This window comes from Tachyglossus aculeatus, chromosome 17 (genome assembly GCF_015852505.1).
Source record: "Tachyglossus aculeatus isolate mTacAcu1 chromosome 17, mTacAcu1.pri, whole genome shotgun sequence".
NCBI classification, from domain to species: domain Eukaryota; kingdom Metazoa; phylum Chordata; class Mammalia; order Monotremata; family Tachyglossidae; genus Tachyglossus; species Tachyglossus aculeatus.
The window spans coordinates 51091869-51117117 of record NC_052082.1 but is presented as its reverse complement, the minus strand read 5'-3'; the positions used below and the strand labels follow the sequence as shown (position 1 = coordinate 51117117).

The following is a 25249-nucleotide window of genomic DNA, read 5'->3' as shown; positions in this document are numbered from 1 at the left end:
TTGTGTCCCCCCCCCCCCCCAGCGGTTAGAACAGTGCTTTGCACATAGTAAGCACTTAAATACCAAAAAAAAGGTCACACAGAAGATGTGGTGGAGCTTGGATTCGAACCCATGACCTTTTGACTCCAAGCCCTGTACTGTATCCACTATGCCATACCATCAAAGTTTTCACGTGGCTACTTCTTTCAGAATCTCTGTAAATTCCTCAAAGTTCTGTTCTAAAGAAAAGGGACAAAAAGAGTAAAATCTGAGATTTTATAACATAAATTTCTGAATATTATTTTAAAAGCAATTTTCTCCAGCTGTGGCCTGTCGTTTGATTAAATAGCCTGTTATGCCAGAGCTAGAATTAATCTTGCCTAAGTTCTTAGACAAACAAAATAAAAAGCTGACTACTTGGCAAGATGTACAATAAACTTTAGATTATTCAGGGTCTGATTATCTAGTTAGCGTATCCCGGATCTTGGCTTCTACTTACTTTTACTTCCTGTCTTTTGAAAAATTTTTTTTTTCTTCACCATTGGTTAACGCCTCCAAGCCAGGGTGCAGAAGAATTGAAATGAGAAACTGTCAGCTTTCTCTTTGTTAGCAGCTCTGGAAGAAACTTGGAGGAGAGGAGTTTGAAGTGAGACAAATTAGAAGATTATTAATGGGGCCAATCATGGACCATAGGTGGACAATCAGGTCACCTATGTTGGTCCTTGGCCATTGAATCCCACAGTCTTGTCTTGCTGGCCTCTGCTGTTTCTCCTTTCCCTCATTTAGCTTCCCAAAGGCTCTCAATAAATGAAAAACATGGCCCTGGAGCATACATATAAAGAGGGAGGAAGGAGTTCCAAGCCAGAGGGAGGATGTGGGAAAGAGTTTGTTGAGATATAGAGTCATAGTGAATAAGCTGGTGCCAAAAGAGTGAAGTGTGTAGACTGGATTGTTGTAGGAAATCATCAAGGTAAGGTGTGGGGGGGCTGATTGCCTTAATACTGATGGTGAAGAGTTTCTGTTTGATGTGGAGGTGGATGGGATACCACTGGAGGTCCTTGAGGAATGGGGAAACATTCATTCCTTCATTGTCGTATTTATTGAGCGCTTAATATATGCAGAGCACTGTAGTAAGCGCTTGGGAAGTACAAGTTGGCAACAGATAGAGACGGTCCCTACCCAACAACAGGGTCACAGTCTAGAAGGGGGAGACAGACACCAAAACAAAACATGTGGACAGGTGTCAAGTCATCAGAATAAATAGAAATAAAGCTAGATGCATATCATTAACAAAATAAATAGAATAGTAAATATGTACAAATAAAATAAATAATCTGTACAAACATATATACAGGTGCTGTGGGGAGGGGAAGGAGGTAGGGCGGGGGGATTTGGAGGAGGAGAGGAAAAAGGGGGCTCAGTCTGAGAAGGCCTCCTAGAGAAGGTGAGCTCTCAGTAGGGCTTTGAAGGGAGGAAGAGAGCTAGTTTGGCGGATGTGGGGAGGGAGGGCATTCCAGGCCAGGGGAAGGATGTGGGTCGGGGGTTGACGGCGGGACAGGCGAGAACGAGGCACAGTGAGGAGGTTAGCGGCAGAGGAGTGGAGAGTGCAGCCTGGGCTGTAGAAAGAGAGAAGGGAGGTGACGTAGGAGGGGGCCAGGTGATGGAGAGCTTTGAATCTGAGAGTGAGGAGTTTTTGCTTGATGCCTAGGTTGACTGGTAGCCATTGGAGATTTTTGAGGAGGGGAGTAACATGCCCAGAGCGTTTCTGCACAAAGATGATCTGGGCAGCAGCGTGAAGTATAGACTGAAGTGGGGAGAGACAGGAGGATGGGAGATCAGAGAGGAGGCTGATGCAGTAATCCAGTTGGGATAGGATGAGAGATTGAACCAGCCAGGTTGTGGTTTGAATGGAGAGGAAAGGGCGGATCTTGGCGATGTTGCGGAGGTGAGACTGGCAGGTTTTGGTGACGGGTTGGTTGTGAGGGGTGAACGAGAGAGCAGAGTCGAGGATGACACCGAGGTTGCGGGCTTGTGAGACGGGAAGGATGGTAGTGCCGTCTACAGTGCCGGGAAAGTCAGAGAGAGGGCAGAGTTTGGGAGGGAAGATAAGGAGTTCAGTCTTGGACATATGGATTGAACATTTTCTTAGAAAAGTGTTCCAGGTGGCAGAGTAAAGTATGGACTGGAGTGGGGAGAGATAGGAGGTAGGGAGGCCAGCGAGGATGTTGATGTTGTAGACAAGGTGAGGAATAAGTGTGTGGATCAGCGTGGTAGCAGTTTGTCAAAGAAAGAGGGGTTGGGATACCAGGCTTCTGGGTTGAAATTCAACTTGGGTGTTTGAAAATCTCAAGGGGACACTTCCTTCTTGCTTTCTTCTAACACCCTGTGGGAGGCAAGGGCTGTGACCTGCCAGGAGAGCCCAGTTTTGGGACCTGAGCTCTGCGTTCTCAGGCCGGCATGCACCTACTGATCACCTCTGCCCACCCATGAAGCATGGCAGTGTCATAGAAATTTTGAATTAATGTCTAAATAGATTAAGCAATCAATAGTATTTATTGAATTCTTACTGTGTGCAGAGCACCATACTAAAGTGCTTGAGAAGGTACAGTGTAACTAAGTTGGGAGACATGTTTCCTATCCACAATGAGCTTACAGTCTAAAGGAAATCCTCTTTGTCCTGGTCAGAAACGAGTTTCAAGAATCTCAGTTTACCTGGGCTCTGAGGACCATTCCAGGAGTTTATGAATAATCAGGTTCTTATTTGACCTATGAAAGTTACCGAGGGGCTGAAAGTATCCAAAGTCCTGCCCTGTATCAGAGTTACGGAGGACACAGGTTATATCTGGGTTGTTGAATCCACCCTGGAGATGGAGTGGGGAGAGGGATGTGTAAATGGAAAAAAGGAGGTTAGGAAACTCCAAAAGACCCCTCTCTACATATAAAATGGGAGCCAGATTAAAGTTTTCCCATCTTCCACCTGATATCTAGTTGGGGATCCAGTATCTAACTGTGACTTGGAGGGACAAATCCCTGCATCTTCTGGGAATTGAGAGCATTCCTAGAAGTCGCCTGATATAGTGAGCTCTCAACTTTTAAAGATGCTGTGTTTGAGGTCCATTTGAATTTGGGCTTTTGTCTCTTTGAAAAATCAATTCTGACTAGGGGATGACTTTTTCCCAAGAACTGCATTGTCTGAGGTGGAGGAGAAGAGATCAAGTCTGGTCGGTTGGACCTAGGTTATTGATCAGATTTCTGGGCTTTTGAGTTGGCATATGTAGTGTTGTGGATCTGCTCATCTGTAATTCCCACTCCTTTCTCCCATCACACATTTTCATGTCTTTTTTCCCTTTTCTCTGTACGTGTATGTGCACATACACGTACCCCCCTCCTCTCCAACCCCTTTCTCAGATGTACTCCATAAAAGCAGAATCTGTTGCATCCTGCATATTTTGTTTGGCCTAATTACCTGAAATAATCCCAGTCACATGAATTCTCATTTTAGGCTTTCCCTCTTGAATTGTCGTGGGTCTGGCATTTAAATGCACTTACAGTAGTTTTCTTTTATTGTCTAAATAATAAGTGGATTAAGAAGAGGAACATCGGTTAAAATACTTATAAATTAAACCCCATTAACTATCAACAAGTGGTTCTGTAGGGGACAAGAGGGACTACTTTGTAGTACCAGAGATGTATTTGCTTTAATATTTTCCTTTTTAAAAATCATGACAAACTAAGTCATCAGCTTTTATTGAAAGTCTACTCTACACGTGGTACTAGAGTAAATGCGTGGGAGCATATATGGCAGTAGAAGACAGGTCCTTCCCTCAAGAAACTTTGTCTAATGGGAAACCAGTATATTAGTACCATGGGAAACTTAACAGGTATGAAAAAATAGAATCACAAATTGTGGGAAAAGGCAAACTAGTAATGTAAATACAGGGCAGACCTATTCTGCAATTATTGTTTTTCGTGGCGTTGGTTGGCTGTTTTAAGTTCACATCAACAATCAAAAGGTAAGCATTGTGCTCCTAGTTAATTGCTGTCTTTTAAATCACATTAGTAAATCCGCTCCTAAATTTATTTGTAGACTCGCCAAAAATTACAAAATTGCCGTACCAAACACTGTACTGTTAATTGTGTTTTTGGTCACATTTGGGGGTTTTAATTTCTTGTCTGTGAGCACAAGAAATCTTCTCCTTCTTCATTTGTATAAGATTTCATTTCTTTTGTTAAGAGCAGTGATCTTCAGATTTTTCAGTCTCAGAATCACTTTGGCAGGGACAAAAATCATGACCAGGAATGGCAAGGGGAAGGGAAGAGCGTGGGGGCTGGGAGTTGTCTCCTCTTCCACATCTAATAATGTGGCTCCCCAGCAACCAGCCTCTCTCTTGACAATGCCATTTTTAGAATGGGAGTGTGGGACAGCAGCATCGCACTAAAAATAGAGCTGGAAATGCCTGGCAGCGCGCTCCAGCTCAGGGAAGAGGCTGAGCGCTCCGGAGTCAACATGGCCAGAGATTGAGAAAAACTGTTAGAGGATTTAAAGTGAACAGTTTGAAGTACTAAACCCAGTCAGGCAATCAGTCAGTATAGATTGGACAGGGCTCTCCCCGTGTAGACTGTAAGCTGAGTACGGGCAGCGAATGTGGCTAGTGACTCTGTTGGATTGTACTCTCCCAACCACTTAGTACAGTGCTTTGCACACAGTAAGCACTCAGTAAATATGATTGATTGAAGATTTCTCTCCCGAGAACAGGGAGAACGGGTGACAGCAGAGCTCCCCCATCCACCAACTAGCCCTTGGCTCTTAGCACTCGCCCTCTAACTCAGAGAACCTAGCTTATGCCTTTTTAACCATGTGGTTAGGATGACGGCATGGGGTATGGCGACTACCCCATGCTTCCTAATCGCTCCCAACACGAGAGGGATCCGTGGTACGAATGGGACCATCAGGACCTCAGGCTGAACTGGGGCGAACCGGTGAGCAAACCCTTCCCCACAGCACCTCTATATATGTATATATGTCTGTACATATTTATTACTCTATTTATTTATTTATTTATTTATTTTACTTGTACATATCTATTCTATTTATTTTATTTGGTTAGTATGTTTGGTTTTGTTCTCTGTCTCCCCCTTCTAGACTGTGAGCCCACTGTTGGGTAGGGACCGTCTCTATATGATGCCAATTTGTACTTCCCAAGCGCTTAGTACAGTGCTCTGCACATAGTAAGCGCTCAATAAATACGATTGATTGATATGTTGCCAACTTGGACTTCCCAAGCACTTAGTACAGTGCTCTGCCCACAGTAAGCGCTCAATAAATACGATTGAATGAATTGGCGGAGCCAGGATTTGAAGGCTCACCTCCTCCAGGAGGTCTTCCCAGACTGAGCCCCCTTTATTTTACTTGTACATATCTATTCTATTTATTTTGTTAATATGTTTTGTTCTGTTCTCTGTCTCCCCCTTTTAGACTGTGAGCCCACTGTTGGGTAGGGACTGTCTCTATATGTTGCCAACTTGTACTTCCCAAGTTCTTAGTCCAGTGCTCTGCACACAGTAAGCGCTCAATAAATACGATTGATTGATTGATTGATTGATTGATTTTTGCCAAGAAGGGTGATGGCAAAGCATTGCCATCCACAAATTTGCCCCTCACCCAGCCCCTTTTACCTTTTGCACCACGTGTTTAAGAAGCTGCAAGGTAGTTTAAATTTCCCGGTACTGTCACCAGGAGCTTGAAAACCTTGGATGGTGAGCAAAATGGCAACCTTCCTGTTTCCTAGCAGTAACCTGGTGATGGGAAATGTCAAATTCACTGATATTAGATTATTAGAATAGAAATATGTCAATGATATCTTGTTCTCCTATAACATAAGTCTATATTCCTGAAGAATTCTGCATTAAGGAAAATTCACACCTTCATTAGTAACATGGGCCGGTGCCCAGAGGTTTCTTCTGACATTGCATCATGCATTATCAAGACAGATACATCTTGGAAGGACATTTCTTAATTCCCTAACAATGGTCTATCCAAAATGTGCAGTAAAAACATACATGTGCTTTTGAAATATTGGGTGTACTTTTTCTTAGGGCAGCGTTTTCAAATTTTTTAGAAATCGTACCTTATACAATCAATGAATCAATCAATTGTATTTATCGAGTGCTTTCTGTGTGCAGAGCACTGCACTAAGCGTTTGGGAGAGTCCAATATAACAGAGTTGGTAGACACGTTCCCTGCCCACCGTGAGCTTACAGTCTAGAGGAGGGACAGAAATTAGTATAAATAAATGAAATTAATGATCTTTATTGAGTGCCTACCGTGTGCAGAGCACTGTACTAAGCGCTTGGGAGAGTACAATACAACAGAGGCACATTCCCTGCCCACAATGAGCTTAATAGTCTAGAGGGGGAGACAAACATTACTAATAATAAGTAAATTACAGATACATACATAAGTGCTGTGGGGCTGCTGAGGATGAGGTGAATGCCAAGTGCCCAAAGATCCAGATCCAGATGAAAGACTCTTATCCAGCCCCCCGATCATTCACCCCCACAACTCACATATGTATGTAACTGTAACAGGAGAGACTACCGAAAAGGCTATACCCTTACTTAAAAATACTTAATACTTAAAAATATTCCTAGGATTACAATCACTTCTGTACCTAGGCAATTTGAAATTTCTTCCTTTGGCTGTTGATGCTTATCTTTTAAAACTAAACTGATTTGTAGCTGAGTTCATTGGAGTTTGGATTTTACATATATGAATTAATAATGGTGATATTAAGCACTCTGTCAAATACCAAGCTATTCTAAGCTCTGGGGTCAGTTAAAAGCAAAATCAGAGTCAGCCCCCTTACCTCATGGGGACCACCATCTAAGAGGTCAGGAGAGCAGATATACCTTCTCTTGATTTTTTGAAATGAGGAAAGCAAGTCACATGAAGTGACTTGCCTCCTCAGCAGACTATTGGCTGAGCTGGAACTAGAACCCAGGTCTCATGGCTACCAGATAGACACTAGCAAAATGTGCCCCCAAAAGTTGTACAAAAGAGTGTGAGGCTTGGCCTAGTGGAAAGAATATGGACTTGGAGTGAGAGGACCTAGGTCCTAGCACTCGCTCCATCATTTACCTAGTGTATGACCTTGGCTAAGTCACTTCACTTCTCTGGGCCTCAGTTTCCTCATATGTAAAATGGGGGCTACACCTACTCCGTATATCAAATCTGGTTTCTTGAACAGTTTCATCAGCATTGCTTGTGAAGCCCCCTTAACCTGTGAGCCCACTGTTGGGTAGGGACTGTCTGTATATGTTGCCAACTTGTACTTCCCAAGCGCTTAGTACAGTGCTCTGCACACAGTAAGCGCTCAATAAATACGATTGATTGATTACATGGCAGCAGTGCTTGTCACATAGTAAGTGCTCAACAAATACCATTGTTATTATCCAAGGCCCTACTGAGAGCTCACCTACTCCAGGAGGCCTTCCCAGACTAAGCCCCTTCCTTCCTCTCCTCCTCATCCCCCCATCTTACCTCCTTCCCTTCCCCACAGCATCTGTTTATATGTATATATGTTTGTACATATTTGTTACTCTATTTTACTTGTACATATCTATTCTATTTTATTTTGTTAGTATGTTTGGTTTTGTTCTCTGTCTCCCCCTTTTAGGCTGTGAGCCCACTGTTGGGTAGGGACTGTCTCTATATGTTGCCAACTTGTACTTCCCAAGCACTTAGTACAGTGCGCTCTGCACACAGTAAGCGCTCAATAAATACGATTGGTGATGATGATGATGAAGACAGGATCACCAACAGCAAGGTGGAACAGTGTTTGTTGCAACACAGCCACACAGAGCCAGATCTTTGCAATGGAGAGTTGTCAGATGAGGCGCTAAAAGAAATGTTGCTAGCTAACGGGGGAGACCGATGAATCTGAATGACTGACAGACAGACATGGGGTGCCTCAGTGTTGGGCAGATTGAGAGACTGCCTCAGAGCTGCAACGGTAAATTGCCCTGCAAATATTGACTTCAGTTGCAAGTTAAAGGGTAGCCTGTCAAGGTACACAGAGGTAGAAGCTGTTGACTCTTTCAGCTGCACCAGCACACGTGAAGAGGAACCATTATTAATGATGTCTCTGAACATGTAAGGAGAATTACAAATACCTCCATAGCAATTCTTATAAGCTGCCCAGGTGGGGGGCTGTGCTGTGATCATTCTGGGCCGTGCAGCAAAAAGTTTACGGCCACCAAACCATCGTGGGAGACCACATATCCCAGCAGTAATAATAGTAATAATAATGATGGCATTTGTTAAGCGCTTACTCTGTGTGAAGCACTGTTATAAGCGCTGGGGAGGATGCAAGGTGATCAGGTTGTCCCACGTGGGGCTCACAGTCTCTATCCCCATTTTACAGATGAGGTAACTGAGGCACAGAGAAGTGAAGTGACTTGCCTAAGGTCACACAGCTGACAATTGGCAGAGCGGGATTTGAACCCATGACCTCTGACTCCCAAGCCCGTGCTCTTTCCATTGAGCCATGCTGCTTCTCTACCGTCCTGCGCCTTTCTCTGTCCATTCTAGTCCATTCCCTTGCCCCCGTTCCCTTATCCAAGTCAAGCAAGCCATGAAACCTGGAGGAAATGAGGAGCATCCTTATGTTGGCTCAGTGAATCCAAAAGTTAGGGAGCATTTCCTCCCCAGGCATCGACAATCCAAGTAGACACCCCAGGGCTGCCACTCTTGCCTTTGCTCTGGTTTCTGCTTTTGTGCTGCCGTTGCTCCGTGCCTCTGGCCACTGTTCCTCTGGTTCTGTATTCAGGTGTCAAGGGAAGTCATGGGTACCAGACTTCAATCTGAGCCCCCTAGATTCTCTTTTCTACTGGGTATTTCTGGCTTCCGTTGCTAGGGAGGATCGAAAGCCGAGTGAGGATGGATATATTTTAAAATGAACGTGCTTTTAAAAGCTTTTATTTTAACGTTTTCCACGGCAGTTGCTGGAAACCTTAACAATAAGGGATGCAGATATTTATATAGTCTTGAAAAATTGGGCCAGGATCAACTGAAAAGACATTGTCTTGAAGCAAGAGTCATTTAATCGTCTTTGGGTTTGCAGTTATCTATAAGTGAGACCATTAACTGAGTGCAGTTATCAGCTATCTGGAGTAGCGTAAAAGGGGGCATGCTTGCATGCGTTCCTGACGTACGTTTTTCTTCTGCACTTCCATTTCCATCAAATTTTCCACTGCTGAACAAAACATTGAATACACGTAGGTGATTTTGCCTATCAAACTCTCCCACACCACCCATCGCTAATTCTCCCCTGCCTCCATCTCTCAGTTCCAGACTGTTGACCTATTTTGCTGTTGCCAGGCTGAAGTACGTCTTCCTTTGTCACTGAGATCGGTTAACCGCTATTTGGAACCAGTCCCTGAAGCTGGGTTTTCATGTCGCTCCACCTTCCTTCTACAGTATTGATTCAGCTAGCTTAGAGATCGTGCCAAGGAGTCGCCTGTTGAAAATTTGGGAATTTGGGACAAGATCCTGGGACCTTGGGTCCGAAAACCCTCTATCTCTCATCCCTGCTGGTCGCGATCCCAACGGGGAAAGGAGTGCTACGATCGAATAGGCACCTTGAGGTGCAGCACAATACAAAGTGAGCGTGTGGTCTTGGTCCATGATAGCCATCTGTAGGCGGACTCCATGTGGGCTACCAACTGTTGCATTGTACTCTCCCAAGCACTTAGTACAGTATTAGTGAGCATTCAATAAATACCATTGATTGAATTCACATCACGGAGCAGAGCCCTTTCCACTGGATTAACAGCAGAGTTGCTTAGTTATAGTGTAATACCGCCAATTTTCGATCGCTGTCTTAGGGGATGGAATCACATGTATAATTGAAATCTTCAAACAATCTCCAAATGGGCTATTGAATGCCAGGCAAATATGGCAGGGAACGCAGTCCCGGTATCCCTTCCTTTTGTTGAGGGCGGGAAGTGTGGAGAGGATGACTGTGCCAGGTCATCATCATCATCATCAATCGTATTTATTGAGCGCTTACTATGTGCAGAGCACTGTACTAAGCGCTTGGGAAGTACAAATTGGCAACATATAGAGACAGTCCCTACCCAACAGTGGGCTCACAGTCTAAAACGGGGAGACAGAGAACAAAACCAAACATACTAACAAAATAAAATAAATAGAATAGATATGTACAAATAAAGTAAATGAATAGAGTAAAAAAATATGTACAAACATATATACATATATACAGGTGCTGTGGGGAAGGGAAGGAGGTAAGATGGGAGGGATGGAGAGGGGGACGAGGGGGAGAGGAAGGAAGGGGCTGGTGAGGTGGGAAAGCAGAGGCCTGACTGCCGTGAAATAATAGGCTCAGGTACACTCTGTTTTCAGCACTTCCTTCCCTCAGCCTGGCTAAATGTGTAGCTCTCCATGGGCAGTGGCAAAAATAAATTCTGGGGCCACTTTCTTAGGATAAAGGAGAATCAAAATGCTGTTTTTAACTACACTTTATGGCACAGAGTCCACTGCCCCCCAATGAGAAAATGTGGGCCTAGCGAAGGGCGCAATCAGGACTCTCAGGCTTCAAAATAATAATAATGATGGTATTTGTTAAGTGTTTATTGTGTGCCAGGCACTGTACTAAGCGCTGGGGTGGATACAAGCAAATCGAGTGGGACACAGCCCCTGTCCCATGTGGGGCTCACAGTCTTAATTTCCGTTTTACAGATGAAGTAACTGAGGCACAGAGAAATGAAGTGATTTGCCCAAGGTCACACAGCAGACAAGTGGCTAAGCCAGGATTAGAACCCATCACCTTCTGACTTCCAGTTCCCTGCTCTGTCGACTGTGACGTGCTGCTTTGTGTCTAGGCACGATCTGGTTTTGTTCTTCATTCACTGCCAGACCTTTTTCCTTTTACTTTCTCCTTCTCCAGTGTCTGTAGGAAAGACAGGTGGATAAGAAGATTTGGATAATCATCCCTGAACGATCATGAGTTAAACATGTATGGAAATGAATGGCGTTTTTAACTCTCCAGTGCTGTTCAGAGGTGCTGCCTGGGACTTCCATAGCTAGGATCTGCCTTGGATAGGATGGTTTGAGAATCTCAAGAAGGCAGAGTGGAAAGCATTTTCCACTTCGCGGTGTAGGCACAGCTTGGGGGATCTTCCTCATGAGCTTCCCATTTCAAGTTCCCTTCCCTTATGGAAAGCACTGCAGCCTTCCTATTGTTATCTAGATGGCATGATGATTTCAGTCTGCCTGAATGGTAGCTTTTGGATGGGATGCGGCACAAAAATTCCATCTCTCTGGCGTTTGGAAACAGTACTATTGGACCAGAATCTTAAAATGAAATCATTATTTCGGAACCTGGGCGGTGAACATGTCTCCTAATTAATAATAATAATGGTATTTCTGCTCTGCCAAGCGCTGAGTACAGTGTTCTGCGCACAGTTAAATCTCAATGAATACCATTGATGAATCCTTCCTAAAACACAGGGACCAGAATGGTGGTGGTGTAACTCAGGGGTGGTTTTTCCATATTTTTATGCAGTGACAAATTCAGCTTCATATTAGGAATTTTGAGTGCTATTCTTATTTGTGATTCATGAATCACAAGCATGAATCATGTTTTCAGGACTGTAAATATAAACCAAGCTGAGGAAATGTCTGTCTTTACATTGAAGGGGTTAATGAAGCCGTTCTTTGGGATACAAATGGCTAATTGTCTAAACTTCCATTTCTCCCTTATAAAGAGGGATAGAAGTTGTATTTTTGTCCTGCTGTGATTCTGTAATATTTGTCCCATTTGTGTTTTAATTACCTTTTTTCGTAGTATTTGTTAAACACAGTGCTAGGCACTGTACTAAACACTGAGGTAAATACAAGCTAATCAGGTTGGACACAGTTTCTGTCCCCCATGGGATGCACAGTCTTAATCCCCGTTTTACAGATGAGGTACATGAGGCCCAGAGAAATTAAGTGATTTGCCCAAAGACAACCAGCAGACAAGTGATGGAGCTGGGATTAGAATCGAAGTACTTCTGTCCACCAGGCAATAATGCTTCTCTTGTGAGAATATACTGAGTTCTCCGGGAATGTGTGTTTTTCATCAGACATTTTGGATAGAACACTGTTAGGGAATGTTGCTCTGACAGCACCCGTCTATCTTGGTTAGAGCTCAATATTATGTGGTAAGGAACAGTTGGGCACACGCATGTTTTCCTAATGGAGGGTTCTTAGAGTGTAAATCTTTGTGTTACAGGAGACGGAATGCATTTTCCAGTTCTTTATTAAGTCTGATGTGACTGATGTGGAGAAATTGGGATTGCATCCCCGGTAGGAGGGAGATGAGTTTTGCACGAGAACAGCATACTACAGCCCAGCCGGCACACTTCGCTCCTCTAGCTCCAGTTTATTCCTTGTGCCTTGTTCTCGTCTATCTCGCCGCCGACCCCTTTCCCACGTCCACTCCGTAGCCTGGAAATCCCTCCTCTTCCATATATGCCAGTCCACCAATAAGGTCACAACTCCTCCAAGAGGTCTTCCCCGATTAAGCCCTCTCTTCCCCAGCTCCCTCCTGCATCGTTTGTGCCCTTTGGATCTATGATCTTTGGGCATTTGATATTTGCCCCACCCTCAACCCCACAGCATGTATGTACATAGCTTTAAATTATGTGTTGTAAATTACTTATATCAATACCTGTCTCCCCATCGGGACTGTAAATTCGTTATCTACAGGGAATGGTCTGCTAACTCTGTTGTATTACTATCCCCCAAGTTCTTAGTGCTTTGCACATAGTAAGCACCCAATAAATGCCATTGATTGATTGAAATACCATTGATTAAGATTTGTGGCATTGAGGGAGGAGGGGTTTGGAGAACTCTGTTCCCTTTTCCTTCCTCTAGAATTTCAAGAGCAAAGGGATCTTGCTGACCACCTTACCTCCTGTCTCGATCCACGCCAGTCCATCCTTCACTCTTTTGCCTGGTCCATGTTTCCCCACTCCTCAAGAACCTCCAGTGTTTGCTCATCCACCTCTGCATCAAACAGAAACCTCTTACCTTTGGCTTTGAATCACTCAATCACCCTGCCCCCTCCTATATTACCTCGCTGATTTCATATTACAACCAAACATGCACACTTTGCTCCTTTAGCACCATCCTACTCACTGTACCTCAGTCTCATCTATCTTGCCGCCGACCCTTTGCCCACATCCTCCCTCTGACCTGGACTTACCTCTCCCTTCATATCTGACAGACCAACACTCTCTCCACCTTCAAAGCTTTATTAAAATCCTTTTTCCGCCGAGGCCTTCCCTGACTAAGCCCTCTTTCCCCCTGCTCCCTCTCCCTTGGATTTGTATCCTTTATTCATCCTACCCTCAGCCCCACAGTACGTAAGTACATATCCCTAATTTATTTTATTGTCTGTCTCTTCCTCTAGACTGTAAGCTCTAGCAGGAAGCAGGAAGCATGTGTTTACCAACTCTGTTATGTTGTACTTTTCCAAGTGCTTAGTACAGTGCTCTGCACAAGTGCTCAATAAATATGATTGATTGATTGATTGACCATGTCCTGATTCCCTTGCCCCCTGTAGCTTGCCAGGGAAAAGAATCCCTTGGTCTCTGTAGGCAAGGTCAAGGAAAGGGCTGGCCTTTCTCCTAGTTTTTTCTGGTTTGGGTTGGGCCGGGCCATAGGGTCCTGCAGAATCTGAGCCAGCAAGGTAAGAGGTTAAAATAGGTGAGCCCTTAGCCCAGCTGCAGTTGATCAACCCTGGACAGGCTCCCAAGTTCTCGCTTAGCCCCAAGCAGACGTAGCCCTTTGGAAAAGACAGTACTTCTGGCATAAATCTTCTGCTCGCTGGTTTTCAGAGCTTTGTGTCAGCTTCTCTCGGGCCCAAGTTTGGAGCTGTCAGTCCAGGAGAGTTTGCATATTCCTCTCATTCCCCAGGTAACTGGAATTTGGCATAGCCTCTTTGGAGGTCCTCATGTAAGTTTAGTAATTAAAGATGGTGTTTGTTAAGTGCTTACTGTGAGTCAAGCACTGTTCTAAGCTGCTGGGGTCCACACATGTTTATTAAGTTGGACTTAGTCCCTGTCCCACATGAGGGCTCACAGTCTTAATCCCCATTTTACAGATGAGATAACGGAGGCACAAAGAAGTGAAATGACTTGCTCAGGGTCACACAGCAGAGAAGTGGTGGAGCCGGGGTTCGAACCCAGGTCCTTCTGACTCCCAGTCCCCTACTCTTTCCGCTAGGCCAAGCTGATTCCCATTTCTGGTTTGGCCTTGGCTCAATCTCAGTCCAGTTTAATAATTGCCATCTTGGAGTTGACTCAGGTGCCCAGGGCAGAGTTGGGCCAGATCCCAGTTTTCTGGCCTTATAAGATTTTTCATTCGTTTAATATGCATTCAATCATTCAATTATATTTATTGAGCACTTACTGTGCGCAGAGCACTGTACAAAGCACTTGGGCCAGTAGTGTTGGCCCAAATTTTAGATTTTTGGTAGTTGAATTGACAGTTGGTATACTTTAGTTGCCAGCTGGTCAGGTTGTGGCAATTAACCTAGAAAAATTTATCAGTAGGCAATTGATTCATTATGCAATGAAATCAGGGCAGTGCTTGCAGTTCTGAGCCAATGTGACAAAAATGCCACATAAAAATACTTTTTGCACCTCTTTGATCCTTTGCGGTGTACTGTCGGGACCTATGATAGGCCTAAGATTTTGTCCAGAAGTTTGTTACCTAGGAGGCAGGATTGATTTAATTTGATTCCTAGTAACTTCTTTCACCAGTAGAACAATGGTGTGTTTCTTCCCCCACCTTGATCACTTTAAGTGGCAGATGAAATTTGCTTTCCTGGAAGAAGGCTAGGCTTGCTGTTGGAAAGGTATCATTTTTCCATGGGGTGAAGAGCATCTCTCTCCTAAAATGAGCATCTTATCCTTGTGAGTTCTGAAGTGTTCAAATATAATTTTGGCTTATGCAGGTCTTGGAGGCCAAAGGCCAAGAGTCCCTGATGAGTTGTGCGCTAGACCTGAAATTTCTCAGTAGCAGGTTAATGGTGTACAGGCATTTCTTAAGGAGGTACTGGCTCCTATGTTAATATGGGAGAGAAGCAATTTATCCTGGGAATTATGCCAGATTTGCAACAAATGATGGGCTGTGCCAATCATTCATTCATTTGTATTTATCAAGCACTTACTGTGTGCAGAGCAACATACTGAGCGCTTGGGAAAGTACATAGAGACAATCATTGCCCAAAAGGAGCACACAGTCTAGAGTGGGGGAGACTGACATCAATAAAAATAAACAGACATCAAAATAAATAAATACAATTACAGATGCATACATAAGTACTGAGGGGTGTGGAGAGGGGGGAATAGTAAAGGGAGCAAGTCAGGGTGATGCAGAAGGGAGTGGGAGATGAGGAAAAGTGGGGTGTAGTCTGGGAAGTCCTCTTGGAGGAGATGTGCCTTCAGTAAGGCTTCGAAGGGGGGCAGTTACAATTACAGGAGGCAAAATAATACTTGAGTCTGTTCATTAGTTTGGAACGAGGACATAAAATCTGAAGTGGATTCTTTGCTGGCTCCTGAGTTCTCATAATTTGTAAGTTTATTTTTTGGCTTCTGAAATCCTCAAGAAGTTTTGTCTCATACACACCATGTACATTTCAGTGGAATAGGTTGTTTTTTTTAAAAAAAATCAGTGATTCCAACACGTTTAGCTAAAGAAGTATTGAGATTAGTTGTCCCACTAGAAGTAGGTGACAAGGGCCCTGGTGCAGGGCAGTAGGCTCTGGACCTCTTCCAGAGACCATCCCCCTCCCTCTTTAACTGCCATTAGTCACAGTACGGGACGAGAGTCATGCCAATTGGCATTCACCTTCTTATGCCTGTGGCCTCCTTAAGTAACTTTAAAGGATCTTCCTGGTTGTCAGAGTGTAAGCCACCGAGTTTAGACTCTATCTAGAACAATCTTTAAAAGTGCTTCTAAGGTCCCACTTCTGGGCCTCCCTGGATAGCTGGAGTCTAAATTCAGTGGTTCAGTAGCTGGTCCAGGGGAGGTGATGAACATCCAGATCATCAGGTGTCCAGAAAGTCCTTCTGCTAAATGTGCCCCCTTCACACTGCAGTACTGTGGGACCCATTGTGGTTTCAGTAGTGTAGTTCCTCATTTAGAAGAAAGAGACTTGAAAACCCCCAAATGGCTTTTTTCCCAGCCTCCTTATGCCTGTATTTCTGAACTCCAAAGCTTAGGCCCAGTTTGGGTAGCCGGGGCACTCTGTTTAGGTTTGAAGAAAAAGATACCCAGAGTTACTCCCTGAAAGTCTGTTACACAAACTGATCTAGTAGTAGTAGTAATGGTATTTGTAGCTTGTTTGGAGAATAATTTTGTCTACTCCTAAGTCCCCATATTTTTGTCAAATGTATCCACTGCAGTGGTTTTTTGTTGCTGTTGTAATGGTATTTAAGCTCACCGTACCTCGTTCTCGCCTGTCCCACCATCGACCCCCGGCCCACGTCATCCCCCGGGCCTGGAATGCCCTCCCTCTGCCCCTCCGCCAAGCTAGCTCTCTTCCTCCCTTCAAGGCCCTGCTGAGAGCTCACCTCCTCCAGGAGGCCTTCCCAGACTGAGCCCCTTACTTCCTCTCCCCCTCGTCCCCCTCTCCATCCCCCCATCTTACCTCCTTCCCTTCCCCACAGCACCTGTATATATGTATATATGGTTGTACATATTTATTACTCTATTTATTTTACTTGTACATATCTATCCTATTTATTTTATTTTGTTGGTATGTTCGGTTTGTTCTCTGTCTCCCCCTTTTAGACTGTGAGCCCACTGTTGGGTAGGGACTGTCTGTATGTGTTGCCAAATTGTACTTCCCAAGCGCTTAGTACAGTGCTCTGCACATAGTAAGCGCTCAATAAATACGATTGATGATGATGATGATGATTTAAGCTCTGATTGTGTTAAACGTTGTTCTAAGCTCTGGGGTAGATACAAGCGAATTAGGTTGGACATAGTCCCTGTCCTATCCCTGTAAGACCTTGTAAAGCATTTACTCTTAGTGAAGGGGCATAGATGTCAACTCTATCATCATCATCATAATCAATCGTGTTTATTGAGCACTTACTGTGTGCAGAGCATTGTACTAAGCGCTTGGGAAGTACAAGTTGGCAACATATAGAGACAGTCCCTACCCAACAGTGGGCTCACAGTCTAAAAGGGGGAGACAGAGAACAAAACCAAACATACTAACAAAATAAAATAAATAGAATAGATATGTACAAGTAAAATAAATAAATAGAGTAACAAATATGTACAAACATATATACATATATACATTGTACTGTCCCAAGCAGCACAGTGCTCTGCACACAGTAAGTACTTAGTACATATCACTGATTATGGCCAGCTGTGCTACCTTGGAAAAACCGTGCAAGGCTATTATATGACTTTTTACTATGTTCTCTGCCATTCCTCTGGTTTTAGGAAGTTATGGGTAAGGGTCACTCTTTTACTTTGGCGTGTTCCCCAAAGTAGTGCTCTTCACATAGTAGGTCTTCATCAAAAACTATTAATACTGCTTATAAGCTAACCCAGCTGCTCTGCTCCTTGTCACTTGCATCCCCATCACTCATTTTCTCTTGCTAAATATAACGTAAAACGTTTAGGGAGGACAGGCAAACCATGTGCTTCTAGTCATATTTGAAGTCAGGTATTTGCTGCATCCTGCAAAGCCATTCATTTGAATTTAAAGAATTTTAGTGTCTGCAAATTTAATTTCAGAGTTTGATTGTGTGGGAGCATATCAGGAGCACTACATTTTTCTAGCTTTGACCCTCATGTTTTTGTGTTTTTGTGAATTTAAGAGCAAACATCATAAGTGCATAGAGCAGTGCTCTGCGCACAGTAAGCACTCAACTATCGATTAACTTTGTAAAATGTCATCTTTTCAGATTTTGTACACAGTGGTCTTGGTTAGGGCCTTTTTGAGCATTACTGTCCCTTTTCATATATTCTTGTTTTTATCCTTGAAGGGAAAAAGAATGGAGGTTTTATCAATAGAAACACTTTTTTTGTACACTGTAAATATTTTTTTAACTGAATATGGTTTTGAGTTTATTCTCTCTTAATATAGATCATCAATTGTATTCATTCATTCAATCGCATTTATTGAGCGCTCACTGTGTGCCGAGCACTGTACTAAGCGCTTGGGAAGTACAAGTTGGCAACATATAGAGACGGTCCCTACCCAACAGCGGGCTCACAGTCTAGAAGGGAGACAGAAAACAAAACATATTAACAAAATAAAATAAATAGAATAAATATGTACAAATAAAATAGAGTAATAAATACGTACAAACATATATACATATATACAGGTGCTGTGGGGAGGGGAAGGAGGTAAGGCCTGGGGGATGGGGAGGGGGAGGAGGGGGAGAGGAAGGAGGGGGCTCAATCTGGGAAGGCCTCCTGGAGGAGGTGAGCTCTCAGTAGGGCTTTGAAGAGAGGAAGAGAGCTAGCTTGGTGGATGTGCAGAGGGAGGAGGGCATTACAGGCCAGGGGAATGACGTGGGCCGGGGGTCGACGGTGGGACGGGGAGAACGAGGCACCGTGAGGAGATTGGTGGCAGAGGAGCAGAGGGTGAGGGCTGGGCTGGAGAAGGAGACAAGGGAGGTGAGGTAGGAGGGGGCGAGGTGATGGACAGCCTTGAAGCCCAGGGTGAGGAGTTTTTGTCTGATACGTAGGTTGATTGGTAGCCACTGGAGATTTTTGAGGATTTAAGAGTAAACATCATAAGTGCAGTTTTGAGAATTGTAAGCCCCTCATAGATTGCGAACCCCTCGAGAGCCAAGATCCATGTCAAATTCCCACTTGTATTCTCTCTCCTTGTACTTAGTACGGTACTCTGCACACAGTGAGCACTTAATAAATAGTATGACTACTACTTTGTCAGTTGAGAATCTGATCCAGTAAGCCAGCTGTAAGCTCAGTTTTTGAAACAGTGCTGATTTGAGAACATGGAAGTTGTTTAGGGTGTTTTTTATTTAACTCGAGGTATTCAAGGTTATTCGTGAAAAGTATTTAAAGACTAGTTCATGTCATTTTTGCTTAGGCATGTCCAGCATATTTATTGCCCATTTAAAAAATGAAAATGGTCAGGGAAATATGTGAGGCATTTTGGATTAGCGAATACAAACTCTCGGATCCAAATGGGTGTGGGCAGGAAAATAGGTGGAGGGGACTGGCAGTAACTTCAGGTACTTTATGTAAAAATACAACATCCCCACGAAACCCAGCTGTGCTACCATCTAATATTACAATTTTCAATGCTACTATGCTCCTTAATATAGGAAGTTGTTGGCAATGTCAGTGGTATTTGTTGAATGCTTATTGTGTGCAGAGCACTGTAAACTTGGGACAGTACAACAGAGTTGGTAAACACATTCCTTGAGAAGCAGCGTGGCTCAGTGGAAAAGAGCCTGGGCTTTGGAGTCGGAGGTCATGGGTTCAAATCCCGGCTCCGCCACTTGTCAGCTGTGTGACTTTGGGCAAGTCACTTGACTTCTCTGGGCCTCAGTTACCTCGTCTGTAAAATGGGGATGAAGACTGTGAGCCCCCTGTGGGACAACCTGATCACCTTGTAACCTCCCCAGCGCTTAGAACAGTGCTTTGCACATAGTAAGCGCTTAATAAATGCCATTATATATAAAAAAAGGAGTTTACGGTCTAAGGGGGTTGGAGACAGACATTAGCATAAATTGCGGCCGTGTACCTTAAGTGCGATGTGCCTTAAGTGGTGAAATGATTAGTGCATTTTACCTTACTGGTCCTTGATTGTGTTATTTCAGAGCTTGAAATTGTGGCCCACAGTCTTAAAAATAAAATTTTTTTTGGAATTTGTGCAAGGATCCAGATTGCTGGGTTATTTTCACTACTGGCAGACTATCTTTGGCAGTATCTATCTATCTATCTTTCGCAGTTTCTATCTTTAATCCGGAGGGACTTTTTTCCATTTTGGGATGCACCTGGAAGCCGGGTGGGAAACCTTTTGTTTGGGCTGAAAACCTGGGGTCTGGCCAGAGCATGATAGGCACGAGGCCAGTGTCCAACTTCACAGCCCATTTTCTTTGGCCAGGCCCGTCTGGACCCAGCTTGCCTTCCAGGGCTGGAGGAATTTAGGATACTTGCCACCCACCTGCAAAGAGTTGCCCTCTTGCCAGGCTGCCCTTTTCTGCTGAACCAGTGAACGCTGATTTCCCGAAGTGCTTACTTGTTGCATGGACTAGAGTGTATGTGTGTTAGACTAGTTAGACTGTGAGCCCACCTTTTAGACTGTGAGCCCACTGTTGGGTAGGGACTGTCTCTATGTGTTGCCAATTTGTACTTCCCAAGCGCTTAGTACAGTGCTCTGCACATAGTAAGCGCTCAATAAATACGATTGATTGATTGATTGATTACGTTGCCTCTCCAGTGCCATGTAGATTGATACTTAGAAATGCTCCTGCATGGGCCCGAAGTGATCAATCCTGTGTATATGGATATATGTTTGTACATATTTATTACTCTGTTTATTTATTTTACTTGTACATATCTATTCTGTTTATTTTATTTTGTTAGTATGTTTGGTTTTGTTCTCTGTCTCCCCCTTTTAGACTGTGAGCCCAATGTTGGGTAGGGACTGTCTCTATATGTTGCCAATTTGTACTTCCCAAGCGCTTAGTACGGTGCTCTGCACATAGTAAGCGCTCAATAAATACGATTGATGATGATGATGATCAGTCGGGTGGGGGACGTGTATTCCCCTCCCTGGGCTCAAGCTGCTTTTTGGCTGCAGACTTTGTCCAGGCTTATTGAAGTTCACCCGCTGCGAGCCTTGATCACCGTCCCGCTACTGCTCAGTTTGCCCTCATTGTCGGAGTGCCCCCTCTCCCAGGACCAGAGATGACAACTTTTCATTTTGAGCATTGGGAGGGTTAAAAGTAGGTGGGGACCCAAGTGGGGGAGGCGAGGATTGGAAGAAGACAGGCTTCAAAGAGCTTTATAGGTCAGAAAACCACCAATCTGGGTCTTTTAGTCCCAACCGGAAACTTGGCAGAGGCCTGGGATGAGCAAGGCTGAGAGTTTCAGCCCAGCTCAGAAAACTGTGAGGGAGGTCATGAAGTGTGCTCCCTTGTTTTATGTGCCAAAAACAGTACCAAGCACTGCAGTAGATTCAAGATAATTAGGTTGTTCACAGACCTTTCCCCATATAGAGTTCACAGGCTTAATCTCCACTTTTACAGATGAGGTAACTGAGGCACAGAGAAGTTAATTGCTCAAGGTCACACAGCAGGCAAGTGGCAACGCTGGGATTAGAACCCAGCACCTCCGACTCTCAGGCCCAGACTCCTTTTACTAGGCCACACCGCTTCTCTGCATCAGCTTTTTAAGGATTTTTTAAAAAATAAATCCTCAGATTCTTTGTGAGACAGGAAGATGTGGCCAGTATTCTGTCCTGTTGTCCAGATTGAGGAGAATTTACCTGTGATTGCATGAAGCAGCAGAGTGGCTCAATGGAAAGAGCACGGGCTTTGGAGTCAGAGGTCATGGGTTCAAATCCCGGCTCCGCCAGTTGTCAGCTGTGAGACTTTGGGCAAGTCACTTAACTTCTCTTTGCCTCGTTACCTCATCTGTAAAATGGGGATGAAGACTGAGCCCCATGTGGGACAGCCTGATCACCCTGTATCTCCCCAATGCTTAAAACAGTGCTTTGCACATAGTAAACACTTAACAAATACCATCATCATCATTATTATTCTTATAGCCAATACCAGAGCTCGAATTAGAACTCATGTCTCCTAATCCCCAGAACAGCGTTCTCTATTCTGTCTAACTCATTCTGCTCTTTGATAAGCGCTCAATAAATACAATTGAATGAATGAATGAATTATTTGACTGTCTGTCTTTATTATATACTTAGAGAGGAGATAATTGGGTTGTGCTCCCTGTCTGTTGTATAATTCCCAAGGGCAGAAATACAAACTTCTCTGAATACTGTTTTGAACCTCATTGTGAAGTAATGTCATACACCTAAAAGACACTCAGTAAATACTCTGTGTTAATTTGGGAGTAAACAAAATATTACCTCTAAGTTAAAAGTCGATGTTGTTTTTGAATTGTTTGGTTTATAACTTCCTTCTTCCTGGCTTTTGAAGAACATTTTAATTTCATTGCTTTAAGTTTCTAAAAATTCAGAATTCACACCTCATTTTACCAAAGGTAGAATCTTCACTATTTTTCATAACCCAGTAAAGAGTAAAAATTCAGTATTTCTAACCATGAGGAACTATGTTCTTTGACTCCTTGCAAATCAGAGAAGTAACGTAAAGGATTGCATTTCCATTTTGAAAACTATAAATATTGCTCACCAATATATCAGCGACCGATTGGAAAATTATCTCTTGGAAACCAGTTACATACCAGATTACTACTAAGTGTAAACTGGATTCCAAAGTAAAAAATATTTTTTGGTTCCTCTACCATAATCTTTTTATTGGGTAGGGTATCTTAAAAATAGAAAATGAAAAATTTAATATTTTTCTGGGCAGTTCCTGCACCAGAGGGATTATTAAAAATTCCATTTTGCTGGCACCTTGCCAATGTAAGGTTGTAAAAAGTGTGCTTTTTGTTAGTCATGGGTTGTTAGCTTATAGGATTCAGGCACATCCGCATGATTCAGCTAGGTTATGCTTCTCATAAATTTGGCTGTGTTGTGAGGTATGCTTTCCCATAGGTCTGTAGACAATTAGGTTCTATTCCAGAATTACCCCCAACAGAAAGACCAGATCATATAGGTCCTCCCCCTTATCTGTTCTACTTCCTTTTTCCTAGTGGCTTTCCTATGCCCCCTCCCTCTCCCTTTCCCCTCCTCCCCCCCCTTCCAACTTCTCCTTCTCCTCTGTAACTCTTCCCCCAGTCTCTACTCCCTATTGCAGTATTTTTTGGTTTTTGAACTTTTGGTGTGACCATACCTCTTCAACTCGCCCTTCCCTACCCCACTTCCCCCACTCCAGTCCAACGGTTGATAACGGTCAAGGAATAAGGAGGAAAAAGGATAGGGCGGTAGGAAGATAGGGCAGTGGCAACCACACCGACAGTTGTTACTCCAATCCTGCACCAGACTCTCCCTGGCCCCCTTCCCACAACAGGATGGGAAGTTGGAGCTACAAGTTGGGATGGGTGTTGGGTGCGACCTGTCCTGCAAACTTGGAGATAGAGGGCTGATACTAAAAGAACAAAAGCTACTGGAGTTCAGGTTGAAGACAAAAAAAGAGGGGGGCATGAATACCGTTTGGAAAAGAGAGCAGATAGAGAGCGGAGCAAGAAGCGGAGAGGGTAAGGAGGAAATTGATTTACCTGTAGTAATTGGCTGTAACATCAGGGACAAAATATATGCACCCTGTGCTATGTCAGCAATTGCTGCCAGACTTTATTCCCTGTTACACGAACTGCGAAGTAGCCTTAACTGGGCTCTGTCTGTGTAGATACTGTTTGACATGGATAGTGTTGCTAAAAATATTCCTTTTTAGTGACTAGCAATCTGTCACCATGAACTGCCCGTTCATCCGCATGTCCCGCATGCCAGAAAGTTAACGAACGTTTAAAAAGTAAGCCCCCTTGTGCCGTAACACCTCTTAAATTTAGTGCATGGAAGTTTGTAGTTGTAGACTCTATTATTCCTATAGTCTCTCCATAAGTTGATGTAAACTTGAAATGGGTGATCAAAACTAGCTGGATACTGAAATTGATCTTGTGTTTATTTTTGTGCTTTGTGGCTGTGGTATCGGGCCTTTGAATTGCATACAGTAAGCGCTCAGTAAATATGATTGGTGATGATGATGATGATATTGGATTTTGCAGGTGTTTTACAATCATTATTAACAACAGCATGCAAAGTGAAGTTGGCCCCTTTAGTGATTGAGTTGAATTTTCTAACCCACTGGTTAGTGCACTGAGCCACCCACCCTTTTGTATTTGGTAAACATCTGTAATGCAATCTGCTTTCAGTGATTCAGGGCCTCAGCTTATGCTGCGCACTGTTTTTGGATAATTTACTGTTTATTGGCACTTCTGATGACAGGAGAGATAGGAAATAAGGTGAAACTTCAATCAGTCAAACATTATTTAAGATAGTTTTGCAAAAGCATTCAAGAAAACTAGCTCTGAAATAGTATTAGTAAATTTAAGATGTGTGGCTAGAGTGGGTTATAAAACCCGTGAGCCAGATTATTTGCTTTATCTTCCAAACTATGAAACTTACGTTCACTTTTGGACAATAGGATTTGATGAGCATGGAAGTGTTTAAAATTTATGGTAGTGGAATACTACTTATTAATAGGTCAGTAGTGCTCATTTCTTCCACTAACTCATCAGTGTTGTTATCCTTTAACACATTCCTATTTTGAATGCATTACTTGGTGACATTACTTACAGTTCTCTAGGCAGTGGTTTGAGAGCTTAGTACAGTGCTCTGCACATAGTAAACGCTCAATAAATACGATTGATGATGATGGTTTGGTTACTTCTCCTTTCCCCATCCCTGTTATATTCTTATATACACATCTTAGCACTTTACCGCCTCCTCCTACCTGTAATTTATTTTCGTGTCTGTCATCCCTGTTAGACTACAAACTCCTTGGGGGTAAGGGTCATTTCTACTATACTGTACTCTTCCTAAGCACTTAGTACAGTACTTGGTTCAGAGTAAACCCTCAGTAAATACTATTAATTGATTACACTGTTTGTTCGAAGAGCTATGCTTTCTTTTTCCCTGTTGCCCATCTTCTGGACCTTGCCCTGCTTTTTTAGCCCTTTACCAGCGCGAGAAGAGAAAAAAGAAAAGAAAATGAAATTTAAGGGTCAAATGTCGCTTACTTAGCAATATTTGCTGGGTGAAGAAATTGAAGCTATTGTAGTTGTTAAATTTTGGTGATTATCCTTTGATTTCGTTCATCGGTCATCTTTATCACTGGTATTTATGGAATACTTACTGTGTGCCGAACACTGTAATAAGAGCTTGAGAGAGTTCATACAACAGAGTTGGTAGACACATTCCCTGCCCACAGATAGCTTACAGTATAGAGGGGGAAACAGACATGAATACAAATTAATGATTTCTAATATCTAGTTGCTCTTGTCCTCAACAAATGGCTAGTTGTTGTGTCTTGTGGAAGGATAACTTTA

The 25249-nt window shown here is 43.4% G+C and overlaps 1 protein-coding gene across 1 annotated transcript in view; it reads left to right on the top strand.

Annotated features, from left to right (window-relative positions):
• NCOR1 (nuclear receptor corepressor 1) overlaps nucleotides 1–25249 on the top strand; it is a 118991-nt gene that overhangs the window by 14152 nt on the left and 79590 nt on the right. The gene's annotated exons all lie outside the window — the stretch shown is intronic.